This window comes from Ceratotherium simum, chromosome 22, assembly GCF_057802395.1.
Source record: "Ceratotherium simum simum isolate JZ-2026a chromosome 22, ASM5780239v1, whole genome shotgun sequence".
NCBI lineage: Eukaryota > Metazoa > Chordata > Mammalia > Perissodactyla > Rhinocerotidae > Ceratotherium > Ceratotherium simum.
Genome location: NC_141921.1, coordinates 48,022,535 through 48,042,573, shown reverse-complemented (window position 1 = coordinate 48,042,573; position 20,039 = coordinate 48,022,535).

Below are 20,039 nucleotides of genomic sequence, written 5' to 3'. Positions count from 1 at the left end.
GAGCAGGCCAGCAGCAAGGGCAGTGCCTCCCTGTCCTGGTGTGATCGACCAAATTTATGGGAAAGTCCTCACCCAAGAAAAGGCAATTATTTTCTTGCTTTTTCCAGGGTAAGAGATCGTGGAAGAAGCCCCGATAACTCAGAACAGATGAAGTGTGACCTCAATGAAATTTGTGTTCGTCAACACTGCCACTCCCCGGCGATGTCTTTCCTTCCGGTTCAGAGGGAAGTTGTTTCTCAACCATTCCCAGCACCATCAGACTCTGTCACCAGGCTTTGCAGAAGGGCAGGTGGGATTAGAAGCCGATGAGGAAGAGGAATGATTTCACTGCCCCGGGCCTTGAAGAGGCAAGGAGGTTGACTCCACCACCAATGGTGCCAATCTTTCATTCTTTACATTGGTGACAGTGAGGGTGTTGGAAAGAGGATGGGGAGACCTGGGTCCCTTATCCTGAAAACCCTGTAATCTAAGCACAGCCAGCCGGCTGCTCCTTGTCCTTACCCCTTTTAAGACATGACAATAGACCCAGAGAGAATAAGAAAATGAGTGTGAAAGGGCCTGGATGAGCAGAGCATCACATAGGATCAAGAGAAGGTTCTTGTGTGCAAAGAGCCTTCATAAGGCTTATTTGTTTTCATTTTTTGTTTTTCTTTCAAAATGAATTTGGGAACGTTGGGGAATTTGCTGTCTTAAGAGGCACCTGAGATAAGTCCGCCCTTTTCTGGATCTGTTTCCTGGGTGGGATCTGAAATAAATGAACCTGGCTGGATTGTTCACCAACATGTAGACAGCACTGCTCAGAGCTTGAGAGATCTGAACCAAGGATAATCAAAGGTGCAGGGTAGAGAAACGTCTGGCACTCACTAGCCCGAAAGGGGGTATGTGAAAAATACGTAAGCCAGAGATGGGCACCTGTGGCTCACAGGACGAGTCTGGCCCCCGCCCTGCTTCTGTAAAGACAGTTTCATTGAAACACAGCCACATCCACTCATTTCTGTGTCGTCTGTGGCTGTTTTCACACTACAACAGCAGAGTTGAGTTGAGTCGGCCTGCAAAGCCTAAAATATTTACCATCTTGCCCTTTCCAGGAAAAGTCACTGACCCCTGACATAAACAGATTCCTAAATAGAATTCCCAGATCTGTGGTGTGCTTCTAAGATACCCCAGCACATCTGAAACTCGTGTTGAGAAATTCAGCTAAACAAACTTCTCACCATCAGCTCTCCTAGACCGGGAACGGGGCCGGCCCATGAGTGAGGGAGCCGGGCAGAGCAGGTGCTCTTCTTAGCCCACCCTGTGGCCTTGGTGCAGCTGTGGACAGCTCCCAGAGAGCGGGAGTGAGGGGTCATTATACCCCCAGGAGTTACCCTCAACCATGGGCAAGGGAGTGGGAACATCCGTGGGGGGGCTCTACGGCAGGGTCCCCGTGGTTCCCAGAGACCCTCTGCAGGATGGCGCGCCCGGCAGACACTGCGCATCACCACACGCTGCCTTTGGGTTTTCTCCTCGTCCATCCGTTTCTCCACTTCCCAGCAGTGCTTCCTGGTTCACCTGGCAAGTAACCCCCTGCTTCTAAGACCTGTCTGGGGCAAACAGTCTAAGAAGCCAGCCTTTACTAGGCACTGACTCTGCGCCGGGTTCTGGGTTTGCTGCTTTCATGTGAATATTGTGTGTTTCATTGCTTCACTTCAGTGCCTTCACCTTGAAAAACGTCTCAGGGAGGCGCAGGCTACAGGCAGAGTAAGAGAGCGGGGGGACACATGTGGGCTTGCTGAGGCCTGAAACTTGTTCAGTCGTGCACGCCCTCTTTAAGAAAACTATGTTTGAATGTATTTATTTAGAATGTGAAAACAAATCATGAAAGATTACAAATTTCAGAAAGCTTACAAATACAGCAAACATCACAAAACAAGACCCATATCTTAGCTACCTTATTTCACCACCTGACACAGCTCTGGCCTGGTGGCCCCATGTCCCACACATGGGGTGACATGGCCCAGTGGGCGGTTAGAGGATCCCGGGAGCCATTCTTCCACAGGGACACTAGATGGTTTGGGCCGAAGTGAGTCCCCCCCAAACTCATATGTTGAAGTTATTAGGAAAGAGTGTCTTTACAGAGATGATTAACGTAAAATGAGTGCATATAGGGTGGGCCCTAATCTGATCTGACTGGTGTCCTTATAAGAAGAGGATATTGGGACACAGACACACACAGAGGGAGAACCATGTGAGGACACAGGGAGAAGACGGTATCTACACGCCAAGGAGAGAGGCCTCAGGAGAAACCAGCCCTGCCCACACCTTGATCTCGGACTTCCAGCCTCCAGGACTGCGAGAGAACAGGTTTCTGCAAGTTTGTGGTACTTTGTTATGGCAACCTTAGCAAACTAATATACCAGCAGTAACTAAATGCATATGGAGAAGTGACTGAGATCTACGGGATCTGTTCCACTAACACAAACTAAAGGTATCCCCACTCCTCAACTTCCCCTTGGCTGGGTCCCCAACACCACGGCCTCCCCATCAGTACTGGAGCCAAGGACCAAGGGTGTGGGTGACAGGGAACTTGAGTGGAAAGAGGCAGCCGTGAGGGACACGGAAGCTTCGTCTTCATTGGCTTCCTGGCGAGTCCATCAGCCATTCCAGCCTGCAGGCCCCCTCAGACGCTGTGCTTCCACAAGGCCCGGGTCCCTTGAAGGAATCGCCACCACAGGATTCTCTGCTGCCTTCGCAAGGCACCCAGTCAGACACCGAACGTGATGTAGCCGTGCTCCTCAGTTCTGCTGGCATTATCGTAGCTCTAACCAGCTTTGACCACCATTTGCTTAAAAACCTCTAGGGTTGCCCTGAAGAACCCTTAAATCTTGCCTGATATTCACACAATTTATGTAATCCCCCAAAGAGGACATAAATCCTGCAAAGTATACATCATTGTTTGATCATGCCCTGTAAATTTCCTTTTGTTGCTTACTTTTTTCCTGCAGATTGTCAGCGTTGAAGGCGGCTCATTGCTATGTGTATGTCTTTTCCGTTGCCTGCAGCTGGGAACATCCACCACCCTGTACTTATCCATCCTTCTTATGATGGTCTGGCCATCTCCGGGTGCGGGAGCAGAACTGCTTGTTCCTACTCTAACCTCTCTGTCTTAGCCCTTACCAATAACAAAGGTGATGTTCTAGTCTTTTACAAAAGCTAGGTTCTATAGTTGATTTATATCGCAATGTCTTCAGAAGCCAGCAGAGAAAAGTGGTGCTGTTTGTTGCATCTTCTCAAACATCCCAGTGGCAAAGAGGGAAGGAGTAAGGTGTTGCTCTAATTCCGTCATTTTCTCTCTTGCAGCCCTGTTGCCCTGTGTCATGACAAGACCCTTCTCACCCCGCTGGTCTGTGACGGTGCTTCTGTCTTGCACCACGTTCCCAGACGCAGGGGGGTTTGGTCTGGGTGCCGTCTTTTCTGCCACGCTAGTCCTCTATTTTCTTCCCACATTTCAGTAACTAGAGTTTCTGTCTCCACATCTAGAAAGAGCCATCCCCAACCTCGTCTTCTCTCTTCTTCAAAACATTCTTGACATTCCCAACTCTTTATTCTTCCACATAAGTTTCAAAATAAGTTTGGTAAGTTTTATGAAAAATCTTGGATTTTTATTGAAAATGTATTGACTTTATAGATTAATTTGGGGGAAGATTGACAATTTTTATGACATTATATGTTTCTTTATTTAGGCTTGCTTTCGTTTGCTTTACCAACACAAGTTATCTTTGTGAACATCTCGCACATCTTTTGTGGAGTTTATTCTTGGTACCTTGTATTTTTCTACTATTGTAAATGATATTTTTAAAAAGTATTACATTTTGTTGTTATTTGTTGCTAGGCTATCGGAACGCTGCTAGTTTTGAGGAGTGGACCTCGTAACCAGAAGCTGCACAGACTCTCTCATTTTTACTCTGAGCCGATCGCTGTTCTCTGGGGCTTGCTGTGCGCCCGTCACAATGGCTGTGAATCATGATGGTTTTTGTTTCTTCCTTTTCAATCCTTGTAATGTTCGTTTCTTCTTCTTGTCTTTCTGTGCTGGTCAGGACCTCCAGCTCAACGTTGAATACAAATGCACATCCGTGTCTCGTTCCTGATTTCAAAGTGACTGTTGCTGGTCTGTCTCTCTAAAGCGTAACATTTGCTGTATGTGTTCAACGAATATACTCAATCATAGGGGCTTTCATGACCCACAGCGCGCACGCGCACACACACACACCTCTTGATCCTGTGACCAGAACCCATATACATGCATAAACACACATGCAACTGAAGCAGACCCTGCTCGGAACTTCACTGGGCCTGACTCGATATGACTCGTTCTGACGTTTTCTTTTCTTTGCTATTGTGCTCTATCTTATCCTGTTCTGTTCTATTCTAGTTCATTCTTTTTCGTTAAATGTGCTAAATTTAATAATTTAGTATGTATGATATTTTCTTTCACAAGAACTGATTCTGCAACCCTAAAATGCACAGCAAACCACAGCATGGAAACGATAATGACGTTGCTTTAGAATGTTTTCAAGATCAGGCAATTCTCTTCTGCTTGTAGGGAATTCACTTCATTTTGTTGTTTTATCGTGAATGGGGTCAGGTGTGAAGTGTGAGGAAAAGAGAGAGGTTGAGCATGACTCACAGATCTGCTCCCGAGTCGCGGGGAAGGTGGCCGTGTCCCCTCCTGAGCTGGGCTCTGGGAGGGGGCGTAGACTGGGAGGTCAGCAGACCCCCAAGCAGAGATGCAGTTGGATAGAGGGGCCCGGGGGACACGGGTCCTAGTCTTCCCCTGGGACTTTGTCCCGTCGTGTGTCTTCTGTTACCTGAACCACACTCGTATCTCCTTACAGGTCATCGCCCCTCCTGCCGCTCTTGCGCGTTCTAAACCTCTTGTGCGTGTTGACTCACTTGTGGAAGAATGAGCCTCCGGGTCCTGGGACGTTGACCGGACACTCTCTTCTTTGTCATGGTTTGTATTTCCTTGTGAGGGTCCTCTGGGCGGCTGGGGGACAGTCTCTCCAGAGCGGCTTTGGGTTTGTGTGGTCCAACATTCCAGAGGAATCGCTAGACCGTGTTGATGACATGAGCCTGAACACCTGTGTGCGGCACAGCTCCAGGCTGTTTTTCTCTCAGACATATGTTTTTCCTCCCGAATCCAGGCAGGGGCATCTGAACGTCCTCATCTGTCCTCGTACAAATGAGTGTTCGCGTCGTCACTGAGTTTGCAACAGCTAAGACTTGCATTTTCACTTGGGGATCTTGCTTCTGACTCCCCACTTGGATGGGTTCTCAGGATCCTCTGCTGTTGACACTTTAGTGTTAAAGTTCAAGCTCATATTTACAAGGCCACTTGCCCTCCTCATCTGTACTTTCACCTGCCCACTCACCTGTCCCCTCACCAGCTCCCCTTATCTCCCCCTCACCTGCCCACTCACTGGCCCCCTCACTCGCCCCTCTCACCTGACCCCCTACATGACCCCCTACCTGCCCACCTCACCTGCCCCCTCACCTGCCCCCTACCTACCCTCTCAACTGCTCCCCTAACTGCCCCCACCTGCCCACTCACCTGCCCCCTCACCTACTCCTCTCACTTGCCCCCTCACCTGCTCCCTCACCTACCCCCTCACCTGCCCACTCACTGGCCCCTTCACCTGCCTCCTTACCTGCCCCCTCACCTGCCCATTCACCTGCTCTCCTCACCTGCCCCCCTCACCTGCCGCCTCACCTGCCCCCCTACACCTGCCCACCTCACTCAGAAGCAGCAGCCTTAGCTAAGGGCTTGTCACTCGGACTTTCAAATCTCTTGTCATGCCTGAGACGAGGATGGTTTCCTTTCTTTCTTGGAAGCTCAGGTATGCACTTAAAATACATTGTTATATATTTTTCCAGCATATTTGGGGTTATTATTGGGGTTATTTTACTATGGTCTGAATGTTTGTGTCCCCCTAAAAACCATATGTCGAAGCCTAACTGCCCCCTGTGATGTTGGAGGTGGGGCATTTGGGAGGTGATCAGGTCACGAGGGTGGAGCCTTCATGAATGGGATTCTGCCCTTATAAAAGAGACCCCAGAGGGCTCCCTTGCCCCTTCTGCCATGTGAGGACACAGTACAGTCAGCGAGGAAGCAGGCTGTCACCTGACACTGAATCTGCCATCGCCTTGATCTTGGCCTTCCAGCCTCCAGAACTGTGAGAAATAGTGTCTGTGGTTTATAAGTCTCCCAGTCTATGGTAATTTGTTACGGCAGCCCCAAAGAGACTAAGACATATTTGGTCTGTGATCTTGCCAGAATCACAAGTCCTCCAGAATAATCTTTCTAAACACAAACATGACTACATCATTCTCTGCTTAAAACTTTTCTGGGTTTTCCCTTTGCCCTTAGGATAAAGTCCCAAATCTGCTCTGGGCCCCCAGTGGCCTCTGGGGTCTAGTCCTTGCCTCCCCATCCACCTCCCACCTTCTTGTTCTTTCTGCTTCTGCCTCCCAGGACCACCGATCTCTAAATGCCTGTGGACCCAACTCACCTCCAGCTGCTCACACCCCTCTTCCCTCCACACCCAGCTCTCGCTTCACCTCCCGCACCTGTTCCTGCAAGTGGTTAAGTCTGTCCATTCCTTAGATCTCAGCTGAGCATCATTTTCTCAGGAAAACCACGCAAGTCCCTCCAGATTGGTGTGGTTCTTGTTTCTCCTGTCACATACAAACATCACACCCTGTACTTTTTCCAGAGCACTTACACAAATTCTGATTTAATAATAATTTATATGTGTAGTGAGTATGTTTAAACATCTGCCTGTGATAAGTCTGTGATAATTGGCAGTTTAAAGTCTGTCTCATCCAAACTTCAGATGGGCAGGGGCGTCTCTTTCTTCACTGGACCCAGGCCTGGTGCTCTGGTTGGTACCTCGCAGGTTGGCAACACAACCTGAATTGTGTTGAATGTGTGTGCTTGTGCACAGAGGAATGAATAAAATGCAGAGCTGAGCATATCTGTTTCTTGCATAAAAACTTTCCCCTGCGTCGACACCCACAGGCTCGAGTCCAAGACACTCAGTGTGGAGTGTAGATCAAAGCTTCGTTGAGATACAATTCACCTACCATAAAACACTCCCTGCTAAAGAGAATTGTAGTATATCCAGTGGTTTTTAATGTATTGACAGAGTACTATTTAATTTTAGAGTATTTTCATCACCCCAAAAGGAGCCCTGTACCCATTAGCAATCATTCCATATTCTCCCAGCGACCATCAATCTACTTTCTATTTCAATGGATTTGCCAATTTTAGACATTTTATATAAATGGGGTCATGCAATATACGTTTTTTTGTGTCTGAATTTTTTTCACTTAGCGTAATGTTTTCAAAATTCATCCATGTTGTAGCCTGAGTTGGAATTTCCTTCCTTTTTATGGATGAATAACAGTCCATTGGATGGATGCACCATATGCTATTTGTCTAGTCATCAGCTGATGGACATGAGTGTTGTTTCCACTCGGGGGCTATTATGGAAAGTGCTGCTGTGAACATTGGAGAACCGTGTACCTGAATCTGGACCTGGCACTTGGTCACCTGCCTCATGCATTACCCTCTCTCGGAGGTGTTTTTTCAAGGACTCTCTCAGCGTCTGTCTGGTACTTTTTCTTTTAGAATCGCATGTGGTCTCCTGGATCCTAGTTTTTAACAGATGTTAGTCATGGCCATAAGAAAGCACACATTCAAAAAATTAACCTTCAAATCAAATAACAGAATATTGATGAGTGGATAAGTAAACTCTTCTCTCTTTATAATCCAGGGACTCGTGTTTTTGTCATGTGCTTTTGTTAAATCAGGGCATATTTTAGTTCCACTTCTCATGGGACTAGCGTGAGGTCCAGTCCTTTCATGACTGATGTCACCGGATGTCAATATATTATGTGTATGTGTGTACAGAGGAGTGGGCAGGATTCTAAAGATGTCCCCCCAAGATTCCCACCCCTGCTAATTCAAACACTAATCTAGTGCTGCTGTGAAGGAACTTGGCAGGTGAATGATGGTTACTCCTCAGCTGACTTTAAAACAGGGAGATTACCCTGGATCAACTAGGTGGGCCCAGTGTCACCATTTGAGCCCTTAAAAGCAGAAAAGGGAATCAGAGAGATTCAAAGCATAAGAGGGACTTGACCCACCATTGCAGGAGGGGCCACATGGAAAGCATGAGAAGGAATTTGGGCAGCCTCTAAGTACCAAGACCTGCCCCCAGCTGACAGCCAGCAAGGAAGCGGGACCTCGGTCCTACAACCACAAGGGCCTAAGTTTGGCCAACACCTTGAATGAACTAGGAAGCAGAACCTCACCCGGAGAACCTCTGTCTTGTCCTCCAGACAAGAGCCCAGTCCAGTGGATACCTTGATTTCAGCAGAGGGTCCCGCTGAGCCTTGCCCATGGAACTCTAAGACAATGAACTGGCGTTGTTTTAAGCTGCTAAGTGTGTGATCTTTTGTTACAGGAGCAAGAGAAAACTAATACATATGTGTGTATGTTGTGAGTTTTCTGTTATAGTTATGTGTTATATGTCATGTGTTACTAGTAAAATGTATGTGTCATATAGCATTTACCGTGTACTGAATTATTTATTTACACACACGTGTGCTGCTTCAATGTTAACCCAACCCTCTGGGCCCCTTCCATTTCTCTCCAGTCATCTCGGGCCTGGGTGGAGGGTGGCGGGAACGCTCGATGAGGAAGCGCAGCTGCAGGAGGTGTAGACGAGGTCTGTTCGTGGTGCACGGGACAATCCCACCAGCAAGGGCGCTTCAAATACTGCAGATAAACGGATTACACGAGAGGGTGATGGAGCATGCGAGGTTTGCATCCTGTGTTGTCTTGGGGTTGTTCATAGGTGCTGTGTTAGTAAACTAGATGGTGACTGTCTCTGCCTGCTCAGTTATAGAGCCGATTCACTACAAGATGAAGAGTTAATTAGAGGTCTGTCATTAGATATTAAACCACTAACAAATTAAATGTAAACTATGAGGTCTATTATTAACAAAGAGGAATTCAGGATAGTGGGAAAGAAGTGTTTCATACTAAAGAAGTGAAAAAATATATATTTATACTGAAAGATCTCTGCCTCACAGCAGCACTAGAATGCGGGTAGCCCTTTCCGCAAACGAGCTGCTTCTCATTTCTGGAAACTTAACATCGCCGTCCCTGCTGTGGGCAGGTCACACTCTGAATTCTTCCTTTGCTTCGATAACTCCTCTGCATCCTCTAAAATTCTGTCCAGGTGCCCCTTCCTGCAGGAAGCTTTCTCTGGTTGCTCTCATGGCATTGGAACTCCCCTGCCATGGTGCTGTGTCCTCGTCTGCCACCCCTACTAGGACATGGCTACTTGACGTAAGGGTCAGGCATATATATATTGGTATGTAATATATATACACACATATATATATGCTGAGAGGTCATTGCAATATGTATATTGTATATACATTGTGTGTGTGTATATATATAATGTATTATATATATTATATATATAATGTATTATATATATTATATATATAATGTATATACATTGTGTGTATATATATAATGTTGTATATACATTGTGTGTATATATAAATAATATTGTATATACATTGTGTGCGTGCACATAGACACAATATTGTATGCACATTGTATGTGTGTGTGTAGACAAATACACACAATATTGCATATATACAATAGTGTACACACACACACAGATGCACAATGTCTATAAAATATACATTTATTTTATGGATCTTTGTCTCTCCAGAGCCCAGCACTGTGCCTGGCACGTTGGGGGCAATCACTGAACATGTGCTAAATGTGTGAATCACGGCTTCCTGTTGCACACTGAGGGAGTGGATATGTAATTCATCATCCAAACCAGGACAGTTGAGAGTGACTAGGGTGCTATTAGTAACTGGCTGGGACCACAGGCCTGTCATGAGGCTGTCCTGGGCGCACTGAGATGCATGGCCACCCTTCATAATGATGAGAGGCCCAGAAGGAGGGAGAGATGAGGTGCTGCTGTGGGGCCACCAGTGGAGCTGGCTGGCAGGAGTCAGATATGGGATGGAGTCACTCTGCAGCCGTCCAATTTGAAGATGACAATTAGCCCATGTAGAATTAGAGCAACAGCATTTGGGGGTAGGGCATACCTTTGGGAAAACTTTTTAATGATTTATTCACACTCGTAGAGATGGAAATACGTTGTTTTATTGTGTTGTTCACTCAAAATTTTCTGTGATCCACTGGATGCTCACATCCCTGGGCACTCTCTGACCCTATAGACCAGGAGTCAGCAAACTACCATCCACGGGCCAAACCTGTCATCTGGTCCCACTGCCCGCTTTTGTATATAAAGCTTTATTGGAACACAGCTATGCTCATTCGTTTAAATATTACTTATGGCTGATTTCAAATTACAGTGACAGAGTTGAGTTGTGGTGACAAGGACCTGTGTGGTCCATAAATAGAAAATATTTAGTATCTGACCCTTTACAGGAAAAGGTTACTGATGGTACAAACCTCTGGAAACACAAGAAGCACCCTTTTGATATAATACCAGCTGAGAGCCGCTCATCCCTATGTGACTGGTGATGGGTACCAGCAGAAGGCGCCGTGGTCTGATCCTTGTAGGGAGGAAACACTTTTCCTCTACCCTCTTAGATTCGGTGGCTGGGGCCCAGAATCAAGCTGATAGGACAGATTAACAGGAGAAAAGTTTTATGACGTAGGCACACGACAGCCTCATGGAAAAGGAAGTGAGGACTGGGGGAGGCTGTTAGACCCAGGGGCTTATATACCCTTCCAACAAAGGGTGATAAATTGTGGAGAAGTGACAGGGAAAGGGAAAGGGGTCTGGGCTTCTAGGGGTGGTGACTTGTGGTTAGGTAATGTACAGGGAAGCCAACGGAAGCTACAAGCTACTTGAGCAAGGTTTCTTTGTGCAGCCCCATCTTGGTGCCATCTCCATCTCCAGTGCTAACAGGTTGTCCTTCTCTTCCTGGTACAAGAGGGGCGTCATCTTCAGAAGGAAAATTTGTGTCAGGTGGAGGAGGGCAGAGAGCTTTTCCTGCATCTGCCATTTCCCAATTGCCTTCAGCCCAAAATACTCTTTTCACCAAAGCGGCGTATTTTTGGGTGGCGTCTTTTCATCCCCTTCATCCTACAACTTACCAGCTTCAATAGGTACTAAGGACCACAGTGACCTCAGCAAAGTACTTGCCTGTTCCTGCCCCAGTTTCCTCCCCTGCAAATGCGGATAACACCGCCCTCCCAGTCCACCAGGAAGCCTGCGTGGCGGACACACAAGATGATGCCTTAAACCCTTTGTAAAATGTTACGCCTACAGAAATGCAGTGGAACGCTGGCTCTGAGGGCTCCAGGGAAGGGGTGTCGAGGTCTCCAAGAGTTCAATTCTAATGGGAAACTGCTCACCGCACTTAAGAACCCCCCTCATTCCAACTGCAGCTAAAAGAAAAGTTCTCAGGGATCCTTTGTTCAAGCAGTGGGTTTGAATTTACCAAGGCTTGAATTTCCCTGTGGGAAACAGGGCTAATTGTGAAATGGCTTTGGAGTTAGATGTTCAGTTATTCTCAAAAAATGAGGAAGGATTTGCATTTGAAATACATCACCCTAACAGCGATTGTGAATGCTGGGAGGGGTTGGTTTTAAGACTTCTCGGCTCTTGGTGGAGTCTCCAGTAATTTTCCATCCCTGCGATGCTCCTCAGGCTGGGGCTGGGGAGAAACTGTCTCGGGCAGCCTGGACTCACTGGTGGGTCTGAAGAGAATTCTCGACTCAGAAATCAGAGAAAGAAAGCCAGACTAAAAAAGCTTCATTGTCCTGTGCACACGAGTTCCAAGTCTTTGAGGTAAAAATCAATTTATGAAGAAAAATAAAGTCCACCCACAATCAAGTTGCTTGTTCTGTTCACTCTTCGATCATATTTGCATAGAAAGCAAGCTCCTCAATAGTGCTTTATGAAGAGTACAGATTACCACTGCATTTGCATAGATTTTGTGCATTCCATTTCCAGAGATGTTTAAATAAATTGCTTGATTAAGCCTTAGTCAATTTATTTTTAATTTATGTGAATTTTTAGTCACTAAATATTTTTAAAGTGGCAAATATCTAACCCTGGAATGAAATAGCAGCTGGTAGCGGCATTTCGTCTGTTGTCTGTAATCGTGGGTGTCAATTTCCCCTACAAATGGAAATTTAAAATGGGTATTCATAGATGTTTTAAAACTATATATGAGAAAATATGTGTAAATCATATATCCAATAAGGGGTTAATATCCAAAATATATAAAGAACTCATAGAACTAAATAGCAAAAAAACCAAACAATCAGGTTAAAAAATGGGCAGAGGAACTGAGTAGACATTTTTCCAAAGAAGACACAGAGATTTCCAACAGGTACATGAAAAGGTGCTCAACATCACTAACCATCAGGGAAATGCAATCAAAACCACAGTGAGATATCACCTCACACCTATTAGAATGGTCATTATCAAAAAGACAAGAAATAACAAGTGTTCCCAAGGCTGTGGAGAAAAGGGAACCCTTGTGCACTCTTGGTGGGAATGTATATTGGTGCAGCCACTATGGAAAACAATATGGAGGTTCCTCAAAAAATTAAAAGTAGCACTACCATTTGATCCAGCAATTCCACTTCTGGGTATTTATCCCAGGGAAATGAAAACAGGATCTCAAAGAGGTATGTGCACTCCCATGTTTATTGCAGCATTATTCACGATAGCCAAGATATGGAAACAACAAAAGTGTCTGTCAACGGATGAATGGGTAAAGAAGATACGATATATATACACAATAGAATATTATTCAGCTATAAGAAAGAGGTTAATCCTGCCGTTTGTGACAACATGGACCTTGATGAACCTCGAGGGCATTACACAGAGTTAGATAAGTCAGACAAAGAAAGAAAAATACTGTATGATCTCACTCACGTGTGGAATCTAAAAAGCTGAACTCACAGATACAGAGAGTAGAGTGGTGGTTAGCGGGGCCTGGGGATGGGGGAAATGGAGAGGTGTGGATCAAAGGCTACAAACTTCCAGTTATAAGATAAATAAGTTCTGGGGATCTGATGTACAGGATAGTGATTATAGTTAATAATACTGTATGATCTACTTGAAAGTTGCTAAAAGAGTAGGGGCCGGCCCTGTGGCACAGCGGTTAAGTTCGTGTACTGCACTTCGGCAGCTTGCGGTTCACTGGTTCGGATCCTGGGCGCGGACCTACTCACCGCTCATCAAGCCACGCTGAGGCAGCATTCCACATGGAGCAACTAGAAGGATGTACAACTATGACATGCAACTGTCTACTGGGGCTTTGGGGAGAAAAAAAAAGGCAAAAAAAAAAACAAAACAGGAAGATTGGCAATAGATGTTAGCTCAGGCCAATTTTCCTCAAAAAAAAAAAAAAAGAGTAAATCTTAAATGTTCTCACCACAAAAAAGAAGTGGAAATTATGTGATGTGATGCAGGTGTTAGCCAACACTACGGTGGTCGTCGGTTTGCAGTATATAAGTGTATCAAATCAACACGCTGTACACCTTAAACTTGCACAATGTTTTATGTCAATTATATCTCAATAAGGCTGGAGAAAAAACAAAAGCATTAGGTATTATTACACTTTATCTCTTGAAGGCTGGCCCCACTGAGATGTCAGCTGGCTCAGAGTGCCCTGGAGTCAACAGGTTGTGTGCAAACTATGAGATGCAATGCATGGATTTGAACCCACTTCCTGGCAGTGTGACCACTATAGACTGAATGTCTGTGTCCCCCCTCCCAAATTCATATGTTGAGATCCTGATCCCCAATGTGATGGTATTAAGAGGTGGGGCCTTCGGGAGGTGATTAGGTCATAAGTGTGGAACGCTCATGTATGGGATTAGTGCCCTTATAAAAAGGACCCCAGAGAGCACCCTCACCCCTTTCCCCATGTGAGGACACAACGAGAAGACGCCATCTGTGAACCAGGAAGCTGGTCCTCACCAGACACGAAATCTGCTGGAGATTTGATCTTGAACTTCCAGCCTCCGAACTGTGAGCAATAAATGTGTGTTAGTTTAAGCCCCCAGGCTGTGATATTTTTGGTATAGCAGCCCGAATGGGCTGAGACAGTGACCTTTGCAAGTTACTCAAGCTCTGTGCTTCAGTTTCTTCCTTCGTACATTGTGACAGAAGGCACTCACCTCATAAGTCGTTGTGAGGACAGACTGGGAAGATCCATACGAAAGTGCTAAGCAAGAGACCTACTATGCACCAGACGCTGTGCTGAACTCATCTTGGTTCCATTTAACCCCCACCCCCCATGACAGAGGAGACTTGAGGAGGGGGATGTGCCATGTTGATCCCTGTGACCCTAAGCCTGGTGCGTAGTAGGCCTTCAATAAACTCAGTGACGTTGAAGTGCCCTGGGCAGGTCCTCTCACTCTACAGTGGCTCAGGACCTTTGCATCCAGGTCACAAGTAACCTCAGTTGCGTCGGGATCAAAGTTCATTTGGGGAGGCATTTGCTGGTCCCTGCAAAACCACGTGGCGTTAATTCTTGACCCTGGCTGCCTGGAATGGGTGTAGAAATCATAAATTGTATGTTCCTGGGGTCTGTTTCCTTTAGCCAGGAGTTGCTACAACTACCGCTGTCCATGGTGGGGCTGAGAGCCCTGCAGACGGTGAGGCTGGGAGCCCCTTAAAGGAAGGACTTAGGTTTCCTGCCCTCTGTTTGTGTGTTTTCTGGTGTCTTTAGAACCTGTCTAGCAGTGGGACTGGGCACAGCACACACTGGCAACATGATTATTAAATTGGATTCATCTTCATCAACAGGTAGGAGAAGAGAGTGTGAGGGTTTGGATGGGTATGGGCAGGGGATGGGGACTTCCCGGGTCAGTGCAGAGCTGGAGGCTGACCCCAGAGCTCCCAGTGATCTCTGTCACCTGCCGCGGTGCCATGAAGAGGCTGAAGAGGTGTGGAGCTTGTGGGCTGGGCTGAGGTTCCGGGCTGGCTCTGCAGCCTCTGCCCTCCCAGCATGGGTAAGCCCGAGGTCTCCGTGCACGAGCTGGTGCACACTTGTGCATCTCCCTCCAGATCTGGGCCATTCCTCCTTGTCAGTCCTTTACCACATGGTAAATGCAGGAGTTCCTCAGGATTCAGGCCACGGGGCTCTGCTCTTCTCCATGACGTGCTGCCCCGACTAACCCATCCATTCCCAGGCTCCAATTACATGATGGACACTGACCACTGTGGACATTATGAAGACCGTCCAGAGGAGAACAAGCAAAGGCTGTTTACCCAGGGCCTGCTATAGCAAGGGGGTAAGCCACTGTTACTTGTGTTAGGCAGGACTTGAAGGCAGGCCCGGGGGTGGGAGAGCTTCATGGAGGAACAGGAGGCTGTGGGCCTGGGGAAGCTGGAGGTGGCCAATGCGAAGAAGAACGTTTGATGTGGTTGGTTAGAGGAGCATGTTTGGCTTTCCCCGGTTGGTCCTGAGTTGGAAGAGGGAGCAAGGATTAGGACAGTAGGAAGTTATTGATTAAGTCCTGGCTGTTTGGGGCTGACTGCTAAAGAGGTTGTGGTGGGCTTCCTGGGCTGTTTGCTGCAGGTTGTGGGTCAGAGTTCTGTTTTCCTACATGGTCTAGCCTACATTGTCTGTCGTATATTCAGTCTCACTGCCCATAGATTTGGAAGCCTGCACGGCCTCCCAAGGTTCGGCAGGGTCTCTACTGCCCCCCAGACAGCTCCACTTGGATGTCTCCAGGCACACGACACTCAGCACCTTCCACTATCTTTCCCAGTCTGACCCCCACTCCCTCCATGTCCCAATCTCACTAAAAGCCCCCACGTCCATCACTGCCCAGGCCAGACATTCCGTTCTCCCCTCCCTGCCCACCCTCCTCAGTCAAGCCTTCAACACCAAGCCCTGCTGACCCCTCCTCCCAAACACCTCTTAGCTCCATCCTTTCTCCTAGCTCACTGCCTTCATCATCACCCGGGAAACTAAAATTACTTCTCATCTGGCCACCCAGGTCTCCCTGCCCCAAGCTAGCTCCCTGCCCGTCTGGTTCCCCAGCTGCCGGTGGTGCATTGCCCAAAATGCAAACCCATCACGTCATCGTCCTCACCCACCCTCAGTTGGTACACCGGCCCTGGCATGGGTCCCACACTCCCGGCTCAGGAACTTCACTGGCATGGGGGTGGGGTTGGGGGAGGAGTAGGGGTTCCCTGAATAGTCCCTTCCCCACCTGCCGGGGTGTGGATGGTATGGGTGACAACTCCTGCTTCTCCTTCAAGTGGCAGCTTAGAAGATCACCCCTGGGATCCCTCCATGATGTGGGCCCCCAGCCCCCTGCTCTGCTCTCAGAACACTCAGGAGTTTGCACCCCAGTGGTCTCAGTAAGAATCCTGTCTCTCGAGTTAGGCTGTGAGCTCCCTGCTTTGGGGCTCCCGGTGAGTCCTGCTCACCACTGAAGCCCCAGCACCCAGCACGGGGCCTGCACAGGTATCTGTGGTGGGTGCTCAATAATTATTTGTTGACGGAATGGGGCCTGTCTCCACCCCTACACTCGGCGATGGCACAACTACCGGCTAGGGTGATAGCCAGCACTGGGTGGAGAATGTTGGAGCACTAGGCACCTCGCTGTCAATTGGCGTGGGTCTGCGCCATGAATGTGATTTCCCACCCCATGAGCAGCACCCCTATGCCATGGCCATATGCCTTTGCCCTTCCACAGAGCCATGAGAAGCCACTGGAGTGTAGGGGGGGTGGAGTGGAGGAAGGGGGTCTGTCCAGTGCAAAGAAGAACATCAGATTAGGAGCATAGCAACCCGGGGTCTAGGCCTGGCAGATCAGCTCCAAAGGGAGGGCAGTATTTCCCCTACAGACGAGTGAGGAGGCTGAAACAAGTTTTGTGAAACGTGAGACGCTCTGGTGATTGCTATGCCTGGGTTGGGTGAACGGAATTCTCCTCTGGGTGTAGATGTTACTATTATATTGTTTTGGATTGTTTTATTGGGTTAAAATTCACATGACATAAAATAACCATTTTAAAGTGAACAATTCCATGTTTAAGTGGAAAAATTACATTTACTGCATTCACAACGTTGTGCAACCACTGCCTCTATCTAGTTCCCGGACATTTTCATCACCCCAAAAGGACACCTGTATCCCTTAGCTATCACTCCCCCATTCCCCTCTCCCCCTCGTCTCTGGCAACCACCAGTCTGGTTTCTGTCTCTAAGGATCTACCTATTCTGGGTGTCATATAAATGGAATCATACAACCCTGGGCCTTCCATGACTGGCTTCTTTCACTTGGTGCCATGTGTTCAGGTTTCTCCCAGTTGTGGTGTGTGTCAGCGCTTCATTCCCATCGTGACTGAATGATATTCCATTGTATGACGTGCCTTGACTTGTTTGTCCACTTGCCGCTCAATGGGCATTTGGGTCGTTCCCACCTTTGGCCGCTGTGCAGAGCACTGCAGGGTTATTTTTATGTTGTAATGAAGATGAAGATGAGGGTGCAGCTGGTTCCCACAGACACCCTACTGCCCCCGGGTGCACACGGGGGAGGACAGCAGGGACGTTCTGTCCCCATCCTTGGCTACAGAATCCCCCCCTTCGTTTGGCACGTTGGACTTCTGCGTCAACCAGCATTTAAATAAAGGGCTGCCTGCCTTAAAAGGAGGCTGAGGTCCCTGCTTCTCATCATCTCTCCGTTCTCAGCCCAGGAAGCTGAACCTCGAGTGCAGTGACTTGCCCCGGGTCCCCTGATTCTCTAGTGGCAGAGCTGGCCTAGATTTTCTGAGCATTTCTGGACCTCCAATTTGATGTCAGACTTCCACTTGCCACTTTCATAAGTTTTCCTATTTGGAACCTGCTCCTAGGGCTCTGTTAGCTCCTTTTCCATAGCTAAGCTACTCCATGGTCTGTCTTTAACCTCTAACAATGGAACCAAGAGTGATGTATTACCAGCCTCTCAGGAACAATTAACACAAATTTTCTGGGGATCCAGAAAAGAAACTGAACCCCTGCGACAACCGCATGTATGCATCATTGTCCCCCACGCTTTTATAGGAATAACACTGGGAACACAAGACCCAGCCTTGAGAATGTGAGTTTCAAGGGCTCCATCCACTTGCTGTGTAATATGCAGTTCCAGTTACTACTGTTATGGACAGTATTGGGAGATGGTGAGGGCCCCGTTCACTGAGGCATCCACATAGCAGTTGGAGGGACACCTGCTGGGTACGCTGTGCTGAAGGAAGGGGAAGGGGTTTCACCTGGAAGCCCTCTGAGGAGGGTATTATTGTAATCCACATTTTGCAAATGAGGAAACCGAGGCACAACATTTAAGTGACTTGCCCAAGATCTTACGTTCAGCACACGGCAGAACAGGGACTCAAATCTTTCTGTTTCCAGAGCCCACATTCTTCACCGATATCTGCTTTTCCCCACAGACTGAGATTATAATTTTGCATACTGTTTTGAAGTCTACTTTTTCATTTAACAAATATATCATGAATATTTTTCCATATATTTGAATATTCAACAACATAATTTTTTAAAACTACATAGTATTTCATCATATGGATGTAGTATAATTTATTTCACTAAGTCTCTATTCTTCAACATTTAGGTTGTTTCCATTATAAATATTGCTGCGAGAAACATCACAGTAGATAAATCTTTTTGCTTCTTTGTGGTTATTTCCTTCATGTAAAATCTCAAAAGCGAAGTTGCTGGGTCAAAGAGTATACCATTTTAAAACTATATGCATATTTACAAAGCTTACTGCGAATTTCTTGTGATCAAAACTGTTTTTAAAACTTGCAGGAATTAGTATATCAAACTAGCAATTACTGAACCTGATGTAATGATAAATTAGGCTTCTGTCTGCATTTGAATTCCGAAAGGAAATGGAGGCAACAGCGATTAGGAAAATATACCAGTGGCTAGGGAACAGGAATGTTAACACAAGCCCAATTATTGTCGTTGCTGGTGGTTGAAGGGCATTATGCGAGATGATGAATAAGGTAATGATAATAATGATGATGGTGATGGTGACGGTGATGATGATGGTGAGGATGGTGATGGTGACGATGATGGTGATGATGATGATGATAGTGATAATGGTGATGGCGATGGTGGTGATAGTGATGTTGGTGATGGTGATGATGATCGTTATGACAGTAATAAAACGACTTCAGGAAGTTTTAGCAGATACCAACCTTTTATATTCAAAGCTTGGTAGCATGTTTTATTTAATCTTCCCGGAAACCTATGGGGTCCAGGATTATCACCTTTGGCAGAGATTGCCAATTATCCCCCAGCATTCATTTCCCCCTTCTCCTTTTAGCAACAGAACTCTGCTGTGATACGTGATTTATAATAAGGAATAAATTCAGATCTTTCTCGACTTACAATGCGGTTATTTCCCGATGAACCCATCATAAGTTGAAAATATCGTACGTCGAAAACACATTTACTATAGCTAACCTACTGAACATCAGAGCTTTGGCTGCCTTCCACGTGCTCAGAGCACTTACATCAGCCCACAGTTGGGCAAAATCATCTCACACAAAGCCTATTCTATAATACAGTGTTGAATATCTCATGTAATTGACTGAATACTGCACTAAAAGTGAAAACAGAATGGTTGTCTGGGTACAGAGTGATTGTATGTGTATCTGTTGTTCACCCTTGTGATCGTGTGGCTGACCGGGAGCTGTGGCTTGATGCCTAGCGTCACCAGAGAGTATAGTACCTCGTATGGCTAGCTTGGGAAAAGATCACACTTCAAAATTCAAAGTACAATTTCTACTGAATGCATATCTCTTTAACACCGTCATAAAGTTGAAAAATCCTAAGTCAAACCATCCTAAATCAGGGACTGTCTGTGCTCGGTCTACACCCCAGTTTCTGGCACGGAGCTCTTAAAACCCTACGACTTTCCTAAGTGAGGAGAGCAATACAGTGTCTTTTGCCATG